Here is a 12,088-nt window from a genome sequence, read left to right on the forward strand (position 1 = left end):
TCGCCCTCTGCATTAAATGAAAAACTGTAGTTGTTTTTCAATAAAAGGTGTAAAAGCGACGCCTTCGACATCGCTGAGCGGCACCCCTTGAACGCTTACGAGCTGCAGTAGAGTTTTCTAGACTTTTTTCTATTTTGTGCTATGTAACGAAACCTTCAAATAATGACGTTATTTTTTACCTTCACGAATGCCTCCAGGGAAGGCTGCCCTAGGTGAAAACTGCAGCGATGTTAATCCGAATGGATAGTGCGGAATGCAATCAAAATCGAGTCCAGAATTCGGATCACAGCGCAAATAACTGGTCGTTAATATAACGGCGTCATTGAGAAAAGCAGGGCAAGCAATCATAAACAGTTATTAACACAAGGTACAAAAAATATCATCGTTCCCTCTTGGGCTTCATAAGATCGTCTAACGTCTTTTCTTTCATTTGATGCCTTTTTTTTTTCTTTTTACGCATTCCTTTATGCCGTGAGGCAATAGACAAAGTTATATATAAATATCTTACTTGCATGTGCCGGGTGAAATGGTACTTGTCGTTTCCCCTTCCCTGGATATTTGGCGCACTTCAGTATGTCTGAGAGTCTTTCAGGGGGCTTTGGGTGCGTGAAATGGCTCTTAATATCTAAATCCATTCGGCAGCTTTTTATAATCATTCCATCACGTGTGTTTCGCTTCTTGGAAGAACGCAGATGTTCTCTTATGGTCACGCAATCCACAATGTTCAAGTGGTGCAAAGGTTCCTCTGCATGATTCGCATTCCACGCGTTCATTGACTCAAACCGGAGAAGACTCAAGAGGCGCCGGCTAGACAGGCGCTTCCGGCGGCAGTACCGATAAAGGCAGATGTCCCCTTCCATCTGCTATGCGGAATGGGGCGCTTCGAGCGCCTTGAGGATGGTATTTATTTATTTATTTATGTGTGTGCCCCCTGGGCCGAATGCATTTGAGAGGGGAGCGTGACAGGCATAAAAGGAAACGCAAAAACAGAACAAAACAGAGGAATGTGGCTGGTAAATATATATATATATATATATATATATATATATATATATATATATATATATATATATATATATATATATATATATATATATATATATACATACAGACAACATAAATACCCAAGAAAGTAGCAGGGGGGACAGCGGCCGATGTAGCTCAGTTGAAAGAGCACCGGACGCGTTATTCGGAGGTCGTGGGTTCGGTTCCCACCATCGGCACGTTGTTTTTTCTTCTACTTTGTGTTTAATTATCTTTCCCCTAAACAGATTAAATTACTAATCTCTGTGATTATCCAAGTAAACATTAAAAAAAAAAAATAAGACATAAAGTACCATCCCCAACGCTTTCCTTGGCCTCGCCGACTGTTGGCTTATATATATATATATATATATATATATATATATATATATATATATATATATATTACAGTTATGTCTACTCATACAATGTTAGCTATGGCTCTTTTAAAACACAGGTATAAAAAATGCAACAAGTGAAACGAAAAGAATGGGGCTGGTAATGCTGTGCCCTCCAGAGTCCAGAGTTTGCGGATAGGTCGCCTGAGCGGAGGCGGCGGCTCGACCGCACTGGCCACTTGCCCTTGTTGGGCTGTGCGAAGCGGGGTAGACAAAAACGTTTCTTCTTTCCGTGCTGAAGAATACACCAGTGGGACACGTCAGACCCTCCGTTTCCCATGGCGGGCTTCGCCGCATGGAACTAGAGAACCCCCTCAGCCTCGACGCCGCCGCCACTATCAAAACAGCTAGCGACTACCAGGCTCCAAGAAGAAGAGATATGGGACAACATAAGTAGAATGATAATATTCAAGCTACAAGGTTTTGATAAGGTGCAATACCGTGATCTATAACGCAAACTTCGAAAAAGGTGTAGCTCTTAAGACCATAAATGGTTTGGTTTGTGGGGTTTAACGTCCTAAAGCGACTCAGGCTATGAGAGATGCCGTAGTGGAGGACTCCGGAAATTTCGACCACCTGGGGCTCTTTGACGTGCACTGACATCGCACAGCACGCGGGCGCTTTGCTTTTCGCCTCCATCGAAAAGCGGCCGCCACGGCCGGGATTCGATCCCGCATCCTTGGGCACAAACATCAAGCGCCTTAAACATTGCACCACTACGGCAGGGTTTGAGACCATAAGTGCAACGTTGGATAATAATGCTTAAAGAACTGAAATCTGCACTTCAAACTTCAAGCCGGTAGCTATCGCATATGCACTTGCATACATTTCGGGAAAACACGCTCACACAGTCGTTTTGCGAAAAATATTGCCCTAATAACACAACACATTATGCTCGCATTTACAAAAGAAGCACAATTATGTGCGCTTTTAGAATTCTCAGATTGTAGGGGGCAGCTAGGCCTGGATCGGAGATCGGAGGCATCAACAGGCGTTTGTGTATTCGAAAAAGGGTGGCGCGGTAAATGTACCCTTTGGCGGAGTTTATATATTTCGAGGACAGTTGTGCATTGTGAATTGAATTTTGCGTGGGGTGCTTTTAAAGTTGATTCGCATGAATGTCGCGAAATGGCGAAAAAAAAAAAAAAGTCATTCAGTGAAACGTGTGTATTTCGGCGCAGGGCACGTAACGTACAGGATGTTTAACGAGATGCATGTGGCTTGCACCCTGCTGTTGACAAAGAAAACGTTAGAAAATAAGAAGAAAAGAAAAGAAACGTCCGGCGCCATTCATTGCTTAACGATCGCTGATTTTTCCCCGCGGGTAGTTCTAGCGTGGCCTTCAGCGATGATTGTCAGAGTAACATAAGGCGAGCGTTAAGTTTTTGATTATGTAATTGCGGATAGCGCGGCGTTCTTAGCGTAGTGGGAGGGTAGAGGAGGGATATCTTGCAGCGCCGTGCCTTTGCGACCAATTATAGCTGGCGCCGGTGCGATGTTTCAGTGGAGGGAGAATAAGCGGCCGCTGTCGGATGGTCAAGGCTTTACTTCGCGCACCGTTCCAAGGCCGACAAGTTCGGCTGTTGCACAAGGTGACGAACACTGTGTTGTTACGTCACTTAGGCACCGAAGCTAGTGACGCGCATCACGCCAGTAGTGACGCGGCGGTCTGCGTCACGGCGACATCTATGAAAACGCCGATGGGATTTTGACATCATGCACAGCGGTGCAGCTGTCGCTGTAGTGCAGTCGCAGCTTGGTATACGCTCGCCTTGTATGCAAACACGCCGTCATCTGCCGCTGACTCATAAGCACGAGTAGGTTGCGACGAAAATTTCCGCTGAAAGCGTTCTTTATTCTTTTTTTTTTTTTTTTTTCCTGAGCAACCACGGTCTATACCCGCGCACCGTTGCACGAATCACGAGAGGAGCTCAGCACTTCCCGCAGAAACAAGGGAAGCAGCATTTGAATGCTCGGCTTCCTTCATTGGGGAGGAGACAGACTGGTTCCAGCGGAATTCAAAGATGTCTTACGCGCACTACGGAGTCAGCGATGACTTCCAAGCGCCAAAAATGCAGGCAGGGAAACGACTTGCACATATATGCTTGTCGCGAGGTTTGCTGAGAGTGTTCATGGGCACTGCTACTAGTAGGTAGAGCGAAGGGTTCGAAGTCACGCGATGACAGAGCGCTTAACACACCCTACAACAAACAACGCCAGGCGTCGGGAAAAAGTTGGTAGGGCTTTAACGTATAGTTAAACTGAGTATAATCTACCAAAGATTTTGCGCACAGATAAGAGACGATGACGTGCAATGCCCAGTGTGTGTTTGTGTATCTCTCTCTCTCTCTCTCTCAATCCGCAAACTGGGTGATCGGCTGCGGAATCCCTGGTCTTAAATCCATTGCACTCCGACGGTATCTTTTTCCCGTGGGTGCCGGTCGCGCACGCCAGAAAAACTGTTGCATGCTGATGCACAAGACAATTCTCTTGCTCGGGGATTGATTGAAACCACGTTTATTCCACTTTTCTTTCTTTTTTTTTTTCTTTTTTTTTTTTTTTTTTTTTTTTTTTTTTTTTAACGCGCCGAAGGCGTACGGTGGAAGGGCTTGCTCGGGGGTAGGACGGCTAGATGAGTGCTTTCGCAATGAACTACAGGGTGGTCATTTTCAGTGACGTTCGGCAATGAACGGTTTCTTAGGTAAAAGTCGCACCTGTATTAACTCTTGGCATTAAAATAACTGCACTTGTGTCTAAAAATATAGGATGTACGCTTTGCCCAGTACAAGCGTTGTACGTTATTTGGCGGAAAGGTTTTGTTACCTTGTTGTGTTGAGAAGAGAAATGTGGTAGTAATGTAAGCCCGCATTTAATATTTACATATTCGCCGATTTCGCTAAAAAAGAAAGTGCAAGCTGGCGTGTTACCTTTAGTTGGTAGAGACCTATATCGGGAGCAGTTAGGGATAAGAGTTGATAAAGAATGCCTCAGTAATCTGCGATTCTCTGATGACACTGTCTTGCTAAGAAACTCGGGGGACGAAGGAAAGGCAGACGTAGTCTGTAACATAGGCGGCGTAGGGGCAAGTAGGCAGATTAGAAAGTCTGTAGGTATAGCGCAGCTGCATCTGGCGCAGACTAGGCGGGCTGGAGAAGCGGTCTTTGTCCTCACGAGGATGCAGATAGGTTGATGATGACGCGATTGTAGAGATGATGCTCAATTGTGAGCACAGAGTTGCTTAAAGTCCATTTCGGCACGTGCAGGGCGACCGCCGGAGGCACGAGTCCTGCTGGAGGCGTGTCTGGCAGCCTCGCTCCTGGAACGTGGCATCGGCAGCGGCTCTTGTTCCCCGGCGTAGTTGGAAGGCAGCGAGCTCCTGTACCTCCCCGCTTTGAGTGCGCCATCGGAGTCCGCTGTCATCCGTGACAATCCAGGGACGCCACGTTGCTCCGCCACATCGCCACTCATTAGGTGCGGAAACGGGCCAGGTGATACTCGTTGTGTATTCATTATGCAGTAGTTGTGCGGGTGCTGCCCTGTACTAGATGCGGCGCTGTCCTTTATTATTATTATTTTTTTCTCATTTACTGCTCTCTGCAGCGCTAACGTTTTCGGGACACTTTTCACGCCTGCAAAATGATCATACGCACTTTTTTTTTTTTTTTTTTTTTTTTTTTGCATCGTCTGGCACGGTGACAGTATACGCTATAGCGTATGAGTCCAGCTTCGCGGAAAGGCCGGCGCTGCCGTAGTTGGCAGTGACCAACAAATCCTGATTGTCAGGCAGGGTCATGACGTCCCAAATAAATGACAGGCGGAAATTTGAAACGCTCCACAATGCTCACGTGGCCTTCAAGTAAAGGAGTATGTGTGTAATTAGAACTACAGGTCGATATCTCGTCTTACTCTCAACGCGGAGCTTGCGCAATTTGCGCATTGATGCGTTTTTTTCTGCTTGGTTCGAGCACACCGTCAACGACCCGATCAGCTCGACAGGACTGGACTTAACTTGTGCGGTGTCAGTGCACGTTGAAAAACCTAAGGTGGCCGGAATTTTCAGGGTCCTCCACTACGGCGTCTCTCATAGCCTGAGTCGCTTTGGGACGTTAAGTCCCATAAACCAATCAACCAACAGACTTGACCTGAGCTGTCGGACACGGCGGCCTCACAGCGCGTCAGTGACGCTTCTTGTCGCCACGTTGTTCGAGGGCAGGCGCAATAGTCTCTGAGCATTCACAGTGTGTGCCGGCGTACGGTTCCACAACAGAGTGGCGCCCTCCGCTGTGCGTTGCGTTTTGTGCCCGAAGCTCCCTTCCTAACGTTGGTCGAAATTTGTGCTCTTCGTGGCTGCGTCATGCGCGATGCACGCAAGATCCACGGCACGCCGTCGCGCCAGCCCGTTTAACGGCCAGACAGACGACTACCCTCGAACCCAGTGGCCAGTGCCCGGGGTCGATGACTCACTGGGGATACTGCGAAGAACGCCCAATGGAGTACTCATGCCTGCTATCTCGTACTGTGCTGTGTCATATATTTTCGCAGGGAATGTCAGAACAGTACCGCTTGCATGACGTATGCGGTGCCCTTCCGCCATGGGTGCACTTCCGCCATGGGTGCATTTCCGCCATGATAGGCACTCGCGTGAATTGGTGTCCCCATGTACTACAGTGTCCCGAAAAAAGTGCGTTTTCAGCATTGGGACGCAATGCGGCAGAGTGTAGACGAGTCTCAGAAAATTAGACTTCCCGCACCGCTAAAGTATCAGAGTTAGAAGTGAACAGAAAGAAGAGGGTTCGGGAATAAATAATTGGGACTTAGCGCCAAAAAGAAATGACAAAATTGAGAGAAAGTGTAGGAAGAGGAAATGGAAATTCGAAGAGAACCGCCCAGCGTCCCCTCAGCCAACGGATCCGGCCCGACAGTCAAGAAATTGTGGTTCCTTCCTTATGGGCGTCCAATAAATTGCTATTGCGCATGGAGGCGATATATTGCTACCGCCCCTTCTGCCGAAGTCAAGCGTCGCGTGACCGCGCGCTTTTTTTTTTTTTTCTTTTGGTGGCGGCGGGGACAACAGGCATGGGTGCGGCAGGTCGTTTAATCGCGCGGTTGTTGTATTTTTCTCCTGAATGGGGCTTTTCCTGCCGACGCTTATTGGTATCGTTATCAGCGACGAGTGTTTTGGAGTCTTGGAAACGCCTGCTTCCTGCGGAAAGAACGGGTGCTAATTCTGCAGGCCAGCTGCAGTGGTTTTCTTCCCTTGTTCAGCGTTTAGAGAGCCGCCGTTTGCAAAAATGAAAGAACTGACCGTATTCTTATTCTCGAATGTTCCATGTGTTAGCGTGATGCTGTGTGATATATATTTTTCGCGTGCGCCCTTTCTGAACGTGAACCCGCGACCATGAATTTTTTTCTTTTCACTGCTTCGGAAGTCGTCTGTGCTGCGGTTTTCATGATCGATCTGGCACGTTTCAGCATCTGTCTGCGTAATAGACCCCGAATAATAATGCATGATTCCTTTTTTTTTTTTTTTTTTTTTTTTTTTTACGAATTGGATAGGTATTCGGTGCATGCCAAGTATACATGCAGCCTTCGAGTTCCGTTCTCTCTCTATTTTTTCTTTTTGTTTTCTTTTGCCAACGCGACCTTACAGAACGCTGTAAATGAAAATAGAAAACTGAGCAAGACCCTGCGCTGGACGGATAGATTATTCCTCGGGAACGCTATGGACTGTTTTTCTGCGCGGAAAGGCGGCTGCGTTGTTGAGGAAATCGTAAATGAAAATGCCGATATCCTCCCACATACAAGGGCCTCTCAACCCGGGAAATGTTGCACCATTTTATGACTTGGTTCGCCGAAGCTCTCAGACCAATCAGAGGCTCCAGCTCTGAGCGTAAATTTTCTCGAGAGCTTGTTGTTCCGAACCTGCTGCGTACAGCGCCAACAGGCACGCTCAGTGCTCAGAGTGCGAGGCGAAAGACAGTCTTCGTGTTTGTGCCTCGATCTGTCGCCTGGAGCCGCTGTTTTAATTATGAGGTTCTTCGCTTGCATGACGGTGCTCGCCCGCTGCTGTTCTCATCTTTCGACGCTGCTTGCCCGTTGATGGCGTAAAATATGGAACCCAAAAACCATGGGGGGAATGTCTCATTCGTTGGTGCGTATGGAACCGCTGTTCCTTGTTTTTTAGTTTCCGCTTGTTGTGCCGCTCAGAACATGTTCCCCGTTTCGGTGCGGCAATTTCCGCAATCCTTACACGCGACGCAAACAGTTGTTGGACACTTAAAGGACAGGGCGGCTCTAGGCACTCTACAGCTCGCTAACGTCGTATCGAGGCCCCCTGCAGCTCGTTAGAGTCACTGGAACTCTGAAGGTACCACAATCACCGAGCGGCACGTTGATAGGAAAGGTTTATTCCAGGCCAACACTGGCACGAGCCCGACACACGTGCCAGCCACAGCGAGCGTCGCGCGAGTACGCAGCAGCGCAGCCAAGCTAACCGGCTTAGCCAGCCTAGCCTACTGCGTACATCTCCCCAGCACACCTGATGTGGTGGGAGTCATCAGTGCAGGTTGTTTGCGAATCTCCCAGAGACTTGTCTGTGTCGCCGAGAGAGATGCCTCGTATACGACGTCTTCGTTGCCTCTCTTCTCTTCCGCAGGCTTGAGAAAAAGAATGAGTTCGATTTCGTCGGACAGTGCCGTTCCCATATGTCAATCATATATGATCTGGGCTCTTCTGCGGGCGCAACCACATTCCCTTTTTGTTTTGTCCGTAACCCAGATTTCATCACCTTCCAGTAGGGTTGGAAGTCGCCGTACGCCGTGTTGTCGATCGTAATTTCTGCGCTGCTGTTCGCGGTATTGGGGGTTTCGAAAGTCCGAAGTTTGGTGACGTCTGGCAAACGGCCAACAAGACTTCCGGGAGTTAGAGGAAGCTTTGTCCTCAATAGCCTCCTCATCAATAGTTCCGAGGGGCTGTAGCCATTTTTTCAGCATAGATTTGACCTGGTATGATAAGAGGGTCAAGTACGTGCCTGGGGTCTTTTTCATTGAAGTCTTGATGATTTTCACAGCAGCCTCGGTGAGTCCGCTGCTCTGATGGTAGCGCGGGCTTGAAGTTTTTGGTGACACCAAAGTGGCCTTCATGCGAAAGGCGGAAAAATTATTTCTTGCACGTGGGTGGAACAATCACACGAGCTGCGTAAAGTAGCAGATCGTCCTCTACGGTGAGCTGTTGACGATTCAAGCACGCTACACACAGGCCACGCAGGCACGTTCATAAGGCTTGGTTAAAGCGTGGCTTTACGTGTGGGGTGGTAGCCTACGCTATCGCGTCATACCCTTAAAGGTGGAGCTTAAGTGTCCCCCATAATTTTTATTCAATCTTTGGGCGTGCGCTCGCAGCGCAAAAAAAAAAAAAAAGAAAAAAACAAACAAACAAACAACTAGGCCGCATGGTTAACTTCTCACGCATCCAACCAGTCTGCTTCAATGATAGCAGCACAAATGGCGCGTCTGATACTGCCCTAATATGCCATTCTAATAAGCTATAGATAGTTATGCTTAGAAATGAGGCATTAGTGTAGAAAATGTTGTCTTTAGGCTCGCTGTTTTTCCTACCCCACTCTATCGTTACCCTATATGGGAGTCTAGCGCACTCCTTAATGGGTCATGGGTATTGGTTTCAAGCCTTGAAGTAGATTTTTGACGGCTGGCAGCAGGAGCAGGTCACGTCATCAAAGTATGCGAAATTCTTACTGTTACCAAGGATAAACCGAGGTTCCTATCTCCTCAAGTTGCTCACCTCAAGGTCTTTGGTGCCTCCTTTCATTGCTAATTGCATCAATTGATATGACCCCAAGGTGGAAATATGCCTCCGTCGCCAGCAATAAAGGGATCCAAATCTAGTCCATGGTTTAGATATCACTCCCTGACCCTATTAAGGAGGGAGCTTGAGGACGTTAATTGTTTTTATAGGGTAATTCATGTTTACAGCGCCGTTTGTTCCCTGTGACGCGCGATCAGGTGCCGTCCTCCGTGTGATAAAGTGAGCTCGCGATGCTTGCAGGGATGGAGTTCAGATTGGTTGGGATTCATTGTTTCAATGCGTGGTGCTGTTTACCCTTCGGGCTACATAAAAAAAAATTCAAAAGCCAAGATAGAAAAATTTTCTGCTATCACTGCAGAATTTGCACTGGAAAAATGCTTAAGCCTGAGCGTTGCTGTGTTGTCTGCGAGATGTGTCAGCGGGATTCCGCGAGTAACAAATACTGCGCCTTTCCATTACTGTAAACCAATTATAGAATGCCGGCGAACTTTTATGCGTTCAAGGGAGCGTTGGTTGTGTTCGACAAGGGGTGCGCGATGTACCGTGTGCAGGCTTTTGCATTTCTCCACTGCACATTCTGCAGTGCTCTCGAAATTTTTCAGACTGCATTTGGTTGATTACCTCGCTTTACACACTTTCTAACAATTCCCACCCATCTGTGCACGCATATCACGCCCTTTCCCGTTTGTTCACGTTCAAACATTTCAAATTTCCCGCCGCCGGAAGTTAGGCCTACGTCACCGGAAGTCGAGTACTTTAGGCGTCGATATTACCCCTCCCGGATATTTCGACATCTGATTGACTTAATTTGCTTTAATTATTTAACTAATTAACCCACATCAACCGTTTTGCCACTTGCATACCTTTCCTTGACGCTCTATCGTACGGTAGAGCAGGGTAGCCAACCGGAATTATTTCTGGTTAACATCCCTGCCTTCCGCCCTCCTTTCCTCCTCCTCCCTCCTATCGTACGGTACCATTCTTTTTTCCGATATACCAACTAGTTTCTCTTTTACGGCTCCGACAAGGTCATGTCCACGCGAAACCTGCCTACATAGCCATACAATGCTTATGCATTAATGAACTGGCACCGCAGGCATGCATTCTATGGTTAAAAATGTTTTCAAGAGACCAGTAAGCGAATTACTGAGGTGTCCATTTGCTGCCCAGCTTTATAGTCGTTTTCCGTTCGTTTTTAAGGGAGCCATAACCGAAAATTCTAGCAGCATTCTGCATTCCGTTTCAGCTTTCTACTTGGTCAGCGCGAAAACTGGGCAAATTGGTCTGTAGCAAAGTAGTTCTGCCAGTTAGAACTATACCAGGGACGGTACCATACCGTCCCCGAAATTTCGGCTGTCTAGCGACAAGACCGAGTTGGCAGAGGGTGCCGACTCTGGCAGCTCCTTTAACACGGGAGGGCGAGTTGAGAGTCGAACCCTCCAGGACCTTTGTATTCTGAGTCACTCGACTCTTGGGTGCCATGCAGGCACGTTGTTACGGCTTGATCAAAGAGTAGTCTTTCACATATATACGTGACAGCTTACGACTGTAAGGTTACGAGTATGTGTGAGATAATTAATCAAGACATTAATTAACAGATCAGTGATTGAACGAGTAGCCAGATGCATATGCACGCGTTATATTAGGTATCGCCCCCAATTTTTTGTCAGTCTTTGAAAACGGCTACATTTAGGGCAGGTTCTGAACTATTCTCGCGTGCAACCTCGCCGACACTGATGCAATACTTAAAATCACGTGTGCGGCATTGCAGTAACCCTACATCGAACATCCGGCGAGTTGGAGTCACGATAACGATTGTGAGCTCTGTCATCAAGCAGCTGTTGTCTTGTCATACATGCAGAAAAGCAGTGTTGCCTCTGATATCGTGTTTGTCACTGTGCAGCGGCTACGCAATTGACTTTGTCATCAAGCCTTAGCTCGTCATGATGGCGCCGGTGATGGGTGGTAAGAACATTCATTGGATATACAAGATCCAGGAGGTATGTTTGGATCAGCCCATAAGGGACCGGTCCTTACAAGCTCTAGGTGGAGGTCCCTAGTTTGGGACCCCAGTGGCGGCGTCTGAGGCATCGAGGCACCCTACTGCTGTTTCCCGCGGTGGTGCCCAATGGTATTACTGAAGCTGCGCGTTTTTTTTTTTTTTTTTTTTTTTTTTTTTTTTTTTTTTTTTTTTTTTTTTTCTATGGCATATTATGGCTCTGCTTAGATCGGAATTGCATGATTGAACGGGACGTGTTTGTAGCGCGCTAGGATTAGCAAACTAAAAGCAGGTTAATGCATTTTTTATGTGTCACTGGTCACTAGGTGCGCCTTTGTGGGAGCTTCGGGTTGGTTTCGAGCACCTTCTTTCTTCTGTTGCGTTCGTTTTTGTATTCTGTTGTAAGCGTCTTGTTTTCGGCTCACCAGACGTTCATTTGTTGTAGTCGTCGTCGGCTAGACTGACCCATGGGACTTCTGTGAACTGCAAATTATTTGCACACTAGACCGTATTCCTTTGGTCTCTTTTTCGACGAATAGCACATGAGGCCAATTGGTTACAGACACCTGGGGGAAAGGGAAAGTCGGAGCACAGCTGCTCCGAAGCGTTGGGTTCAGAGAATGTATGCAAGAAAAAAACCATTATGCGCTCTCTTGTTACTCGCCCTGCTTATAAGCTTTTCTTTGTTCCGAGTGATATTAGAACTAGCGCTTAGAAACAGGCACGTCTTCTCTCTTGTCTTATTTCCTGTTATTAAGCGCTATATCATCCATCCCGAGATACATATTCGCCCAAACAACGGCCCTTTTATGAAGTGATCAAACTCAGGTCAGGAATCAGTGGA

General features: G+C 47.3%; 1 protein-coding gene across 5 annotated transcripts in view; it reads left to right on the forward strand.

Annotated features, from left to right (window-relative positions):
* LOC146205934 (oxidative stress-induced growth inhibitor 1-like) overlaps positions 1–12,088 on the forward strand; it is a 148,011-nt gene that overhangs the window by 61,812 nt on the left and 74,111 nt on the right. For 3 of the 5 annotated variants that reach the window (XM_084590600.1, XM_084590598.1, XM_084590597.1), the window contains one exon: positions 4,685–4,892. The exons of 1 other annotated variant lie outside the window; for it this stretch is intronic. The gene's annotated coding sequence lies outside the window, so the exon portion shown is untranslated. Of the gene's footprint in view, positions 1–4,684; positions 4,910–12,088 lie in introns of all 5 variants that reach the window. One more of the 5 variants, XM_084590599.1, reaches the window with a different exon arrangement.

This window comes from Amblyomma maculatum, chromosome 1, assembly GCF_055883805.1.
Source record: "Amblyomma maculatum isolate TAMU_Amacu chromosome 1, ASM5588380v1, whole genome shotgun sequence".
Lineage (NCBI taxonomy): Eukaryota > Metazoa > Arthropoda > Arachnida > Ixodida > Ixodidae > Amblyomma > Amblyomma maculatum.